The sequence below is a fragment of the Eptesicus fuscus genome, chromosome 2 (genome assembly GCF_027574615.1).
Source record: "Eptesicus fuscus isolate TK198812 chromosome 2, DD_ASM_mEF_20220401, whole genome shotgun sequence".
Lineage (NCBI taxonomy): Eukaryota > Metazoa > Chordata > Mammalia > Chiroptera > Vespertilionidae > Eptesicus > Eptesicus fuscus.
Genome location: NC_072474.1, coordinates 78759523 through 78766399, shown reverse-complemented (window position 1 = coordinate 78766399; position 6877 = coordinate 78759523).

Here is a 6877-nt window from a genome sequence, read left to right as displayed (position 1 = left end):
ATTATTACTAAAACGTTATTTTTGGCAGAACTATTTGAACTTTTTTAAACACTGGTGGGATAGTTCTAAACATTGGCTGGGCATGATAAAGAGAATGAAAGACTTGTTCAGTATAATCCAAAACAGTTCAGGATTCTGAACCATCCCTGGAAAATTTCAGATCTTCGGGGTGGCCAAATTCAGGTGAGAGGAGGAAGAAAATTAATGATATGTGTGGTATATATACTTGCTGAGGTGCTAATCCTTCACAGTTAAACGGTAACAGAACCACAGAGGGCAGAAAACAGAGCATACCTACAAAGCATGATAGTCTTAATATAAATACCTCTGTAACATATATTTTTTCAAAGCAATCATTTCCTTATTGCTATAAGTGTTATATTTTACCCAAGGGGGTTACCATAAAGAAGGAAGATTGAAGAAAAATATATTTTGCTAGAGACTCTCCATATGTAATTTAAGAGTTTTGAATTTTTCAGGACCTATATCACTCCAACTATTCCACCTTTGAAACTTGGTTTTTGATCAACACTTTCAGATTATTACAAAAAAGTAAAAAGAAGCCACAGGTAAAAATGTTCACACAAGTAAAGACAGGTGTCCCCCCAAAAAATATATATACACACACTTTGAATAATTATAAAGGCAGTATTTATTAAAATAAATTTTATTTTCATTGAACAGCTATACAGCACAAACTATGGACCTAGAAAAACCATAGGAAGTCTAAAGTAAATTGTACATAGTCATGATCTATTGGACCTTGAGTATTACCAGTAGAAATAGAAATTTCTACCAAGGAGACCGTGACCGTATTTGTTATTACTGATATACAGTTTGTGCTTTTATGTTCTGCCTTCAATAAGCAGTGACTATGAACCTACTGTGCTGTGATCCTAGGTGGAGACCAGAATGATCGGGTATTGTCACTTAGTTCTTCTGCCCTTATGGCAGCTCAGCCTGGTGAGGAAGGATAATAGTTTAGGTTTAAAAACATCTGAAAGGCCTGGCTATTTTTGTGGAGGGTCAAATGGTACCTACAGACCATCAGAGCTGTATGAATTCAGAGATGTCAGCAGAAGCAGTTGTAGTTGTGGAAATCCTCTAGAAAAGGACAAGACTTGATTGGATCATTAAAGAGTGAAGAACAGATTCCTAAACTGAGAGCGAGGTGGAGAGAGCATTGCAGAAGGTGGGCAACCTTCCAGGAACAACAGAGAGCTCAGGAATTGTGGTGAATAGCTGAATTTGGCTTAAACAACTGATTTCCAATGGCAAACAGCTGTGAGAAGATGGGAAGGGCAGGCTGGAGACAGAAGGGAAAGTGTGGCCCTCCCTGAAGGCGATCTTTAAAGGGCCCCTCCCAGGGCCTCTCTCATCAGCACTGCAGGTCTGCGGGAGAAAGGTGACACTAGACAGAGCTGTGTGAAAATGTATCATTTTTAATTTTTTTTCCCATTCATTTGGTGGCACTTACGGCTTATGAGGAAGTTTATCTGTAATTTTTTTCTTTTATAAAATTCCATTAAAACTACCTGAAGACTTATTTCCACAAAAATCTTCCTGATCTCTCTGAAACACAGGTTCCTCTTCTGCCAACATAGACCCAGCAAAAATTGAAGCCCCATCCTATTTTTATTGCCCTTCTGTGTATAGGAAAGCAGCTCCTAAGCCTCCTTCAAAAGAGGAAATAGCTCTTTCTATTTCTGAGGACCTAACGTGTTTCTATGACAACCAACTTTTCACTCTCCAAGAACCCTTTCAATGGCCCTGGAAGTCTCAAAGACACTGCCATGTGTTGCATATTTTTTCTAGCAACAAATCATTTTGGTCTGTGGCCAATAGGGTTAAATTATAACAACGTTTATTGATGTATGCTCTGAAGTTGACTAGGATCTTCAACTTCAGAACAATTGATTATTTGCCAAACATCATGTACACCCTCTGGCTAGATAAAATATAGTCTGGAAACACCCTCACAGAGTTCTTGGGCTTGCCCTGGAGGCTATGTGAAGTCAGATAATATGACACTCTGTTATCAGGCCCTAGTTGTGTGTTAGGTAAGGCAGAACATCTGGATGCCTTGTTTTAAGGCAGTGGTTCTCAACCTTTCTAATGCCGTGACCCTTTAATACAGTTCCTCTAGTTGTGGTGACCCCCAACCATAAAATTATTTTCGTTGCTACTTCATAACTATAATTTTGCTACTGTTAATGAATCGTAATGTAAATATCTGTGTCTTAGGCTCTACAGCAGCCGATGGTCTTAGGCTCTACAGCAGTGCTTCTCAACCTGTGGGTCGCGACCCACAGGTTGAGAACCACTAGCAGGGTCACCTAAGACCATCAGAAAACACAGATATTTACATTATGATTCATAACAGTAGCAAAATTACAGTTATGAAGTAGCAACGAAAATAATTTTATGGTTGGGGGTCACCACAACTAGAGGAACTGTATTAAAGGGTCGCGGCATTAGAAAGGTTGAGAACCACTGCTTTAAGGGATCATGCAAGTTACATTTATCAAGCCCTAGTAGTGGAGGTGACACAGCAAACAGAGAGGAAAGAGTAGTAGAAGGATGACGAGTAGGTAGTATCATGGAAATGTAGAAGAGAGATTTAAAGAAGGAAATGATAAATGCCACAATCAGAAGACACACACACACACACACACACACACACACACACACACACACACACAGATTTTCTATTGCATTCAGCAACAATGGTATCATCAGTGACCTTTATCCAAAGCAATTGTACTGGAGGTCAAGAAATAAATGTGATACAAGAAAAAGAAGACCCAATACTCATTCCAGGGCTTTAGTAGTGAAAAAACAAAGAAAGATATTGTAAAGCTATAGGGTAAATAGAGTCAATAGGATATTGTTTTGTGTAGGTTTGTTTTTCAAGGTGGTAGCGTCATGGTTTTGATTAAAAACTGAAGACAATAGCAAATGCAGTACTCCCTCCTTATCTGCAAGGGACATGTTCCAAGACCCCCAGTGGATGCCTGAAATAATGAATAGTATTGATGATAAAGTCTTTACCTATGATAAATTCTAATTTATAAATTAGGAACAGTAAAATATTAAAAACAATCTAAAATAATAAAAGCGTAATATGCTAATTAGACTGGACAGCCGAACAACCTCCCGGATGTCATTCCGAACGTCCTTCTGGATGAAGCCGCTGCTGTGGGGGCCAAGGCAGAGTGGTTAGGGGTGATCAGGCAGGCAGGCAGGCGAGCAGTTAGCGGTGATCAAGCAGGCTGGCAAGTGGTTAGGGGTGATGAGGCAGGCAGAGTGGTTAGGGGAGATCAGGCAGGCAGGTAGAGTGGTTAGGAGCAATCAGGCAGGCAGGCAGAGTAGTTAGGGGTGATCAGGCAGGTGAGTGGTTAGGAGCCAATGGTCCTGGATTTCGAAAAAGATGTCCAACTTCAGGTTTAGGCCTGATCCCACAGGGTTCGGGCCTAAACCTGCAGTCAGATATCCCCCGAGGGGTCCTGGATTGCAAAAGGGTGCTGGCCAGGGTGAGGGACACACCCCCTCCCATGCACAAATTTCATGCACCGGGCCTCTAGTAGCTAATAATATTATAGAACAACTATAACAATATACTGTAATAAAAGTTATTATGTGAGGGTGGCCTCTCTCTCTCAAAATATTGTACTATATTCATGCTTCTATTTCTTGTGATGCTATGACATAATACCTACTTGATAAGATGAAGTTAAATGATATAAGCAATGCAATGTAACATTAGATTACTATAAGGGTTATTTGAACACAAGTACTGTGATATTGTGACAGTAGATCTAATAACAAAGAAGGCTACTAAGTGACTAATGGTAGAGTATACAGTATGTATGTACTCGAAAAAGGAATAATTGATGTATGACAGAGCAGGACTGTGAAAGATTTAATCACTTTACTCAGAATTATGCACAACTTAAAATATGAATTGTTTCTTTCTGGAAATATTTACTTAATATTTTCAGATATTGAAAATATTAACTGTGGGTAACTGAAACAATGGAAAGTGAAAACATGGAGAAAGGGGGACTACTGTAGAATGAGAGAAACTGAATATACAGTGTAAAAAGGGGCTAATTGATATAGCAATGTAATGAAGAAATCAGAAGAAAGGTGAAGTTGTTATTGAGCAGAAAGTATCCAAAAAGGCATCTTATCTTTTTATCTACACTCACTACCTTGTTATCTCATCTAACTGCATAACCCTCTCTTGCGCCACTACAACCCTAGTTCAGTCTACCTTGGTTTCACTGAATTATCACAATAGACTTCTGTTTTCACTACTTCCATAGTTAACCCCACATAGTCTGTTCTCTACCACACACACACTGATGATTTAAAAATATGTTATATTGTGCACTCTTTTAAAAATAACAGGAGGAAGAAAGAATTTCTTGCCAAGCAAAACACTTCCACTTTTGTCAATCATCACCTGAATCTCTTTAGCTGGGTATGTATGGAGCCAGGTCAGGTGGTAGATATGGTGGTGGTAGGGAAAAAGTTAGTGAAGTTTCTCTTCTGATTGACTTTTTCTTACCCTCAAAAAATATAAATAAAAGTCATCACTAAAATTGTGGAAGAAGTATTGGATGCTCACAGGGAGAGCAAGTTCTATTACATGCAATATTACAATTATTTTCAATTTCAACATGATCTCTGTCATTTTTTTCATCATCCATCATCCCTCTGCTTGATTCAGTTATTTTTTACCCCATTGCATGATATTCTAATCACTTACTGGAAAGAATTCTCAACTCCCTAGGTTAACCTCTGCTTTGTTCACATGTTTCTGTTTGGAAACAAACATTGGTTCAATGCAAGGATATTCTTTATTTACTAGTATGATTTTTTTTCATGCTGCTGAATGCTACAGAAGAACACTATGAATAAGCTTATATGATTTCATTTTAAATACAGGAACATAAATTCAATTGGTAACTTAATACTTACTGAAAACCCAGCTATTTTTACCTAGGAAACTTGCCTGTTCATCTTCTGTAATTTTTCTCTCTTCGTAAAGTACTCATGTCTCACTCTCTCCTCTTCCTTCCATAAAGATGATTTCACCTCACACTTCACTAAAAAGATTTAAGCATCAAATGGGACTCATTTATCTCTCCATCATCAAATTTATAAATCAACCTGCAGCTGCCACCATATTTTCTTTCTACATTTTCACTAAAATGGTGAAAGTGTTTGACTTCCTCAAAGTCCAATTCTTCCATATGTATAATCAATCCTAGTCTCTGTTGTTTTTGTAAAGATGTATCTCATCTATTTTACATCTACCTGCTATATTATAACTTCATCTGTTTATTTTCATCAGCATACAACCTTTTTTGTTTGGTAAAGTGAAACTCACGGTGCTTCTTGTATTTAAATATGCATTTAATTTATGAAGTAAAAAACGCAATGTGCTTGATTTTCTTAAAAGTTTCAAAGATGTTGAAAAATAAGTGTAGCACTTGAAATGTATCTCAATAATTTCAAACTTCTCAGTAGGTCTTCACATATTCTAACATAAACTACCATTATCATACATGTATTCAATTCTCTTCTATTTCTATGCCTTTATTATAATTACATTTGGCAATAATCAAGGAATGCTTTGTTTACCCAACTAAGGAAAGTAGGGTAGCCATTCTCATTATGGACCATTGATTCTAGTCCAGAAACTGGTCATGCCCTCAAGGTGATTGAAAGTCCTCCTGGCATTAGTTGGGTTATATCTCTTATATTTTAGGGTTTTGTAGCCATTTCAATGGCACCTTCCAGATCTTGCCTATTAGCAACAGCTTCCTATGTCATTGAAACCTAAATTTCATTTTGAAACTCAGGATGTCTGAGTCCAAGGAATTTAAGTCTCATTTCTTTTAATTTGACACCATTCTTTATATCATTCTTTTTAAAAAAACCTTTCTGGCCCTGGCTTAGTTCTCTTGAACACATTTAATTTAGCATATCTAGGATGGGACAAGCAAATCTTTAGGATTTTACACTTATCTCCTGTTCTATGGTAGTTTTTTTAAAAAAATGAATCTTATAATAACAATACCTATCAATATGCTTTAGCCTATCCTCTTTTAAAAGTACCTACTAAGATTTCTTCACTCTTTTCACTGTCCAAGTCTTGACAATGCTGTCATATAAGCAGTGTCTATTTCTTTACCCACATTAAGGAAAAATAATACTCCTACTTCACACTTAAAGGAGGACTATATTAACAGGATCATTTTTATTATACTTTCAGTTCACCTCACTTGATCTTCTACTTAAGATGACTGACATATGTGATCGGTGATGTTGAGAGAAGGAAAGAAAAAGTACATACATGAATAGCTTATTAGACCAGTTAAGGTATAAGTTAAATATTAGTAAAGAAAAGATGCAAAGATTCCCTGGATCTAACAGAATTTTATTTTTCTCTCAATTTTTGGCCCAGAGATTGGCAGAAGATTTGAGGCATGCTCGCTGAGGGGCATCTATCATCTTCAACAGCTGACTTCCATTTCTTGATATAAAGTGGCTGTCCAGTTGTCACTATTTTCTAGCAAGCGGGAAGGAAGAAAGATGAAAGGTAATAAGCTTAAAAAAATGTTTTTCTTTTCAAGATGCTACCTTTGTGTTGCATATATTCCTTCTATTCTCAATCCAATTGAGTTTGTGGCCACTTAGCCACAAAGAAAACTGCAAAAAATGCTTTATTTTAGGGTTCCCTTGGCTCAAAATTAAAGGGAGAGGTGGGTTTTAGTAAATGGGTGGATGGAGACTAAGGAATGATTAGCAGTTTCTTCTCCTTTGGGCACTCAGTATTAATATATATCAATTCTTTTACACTTCT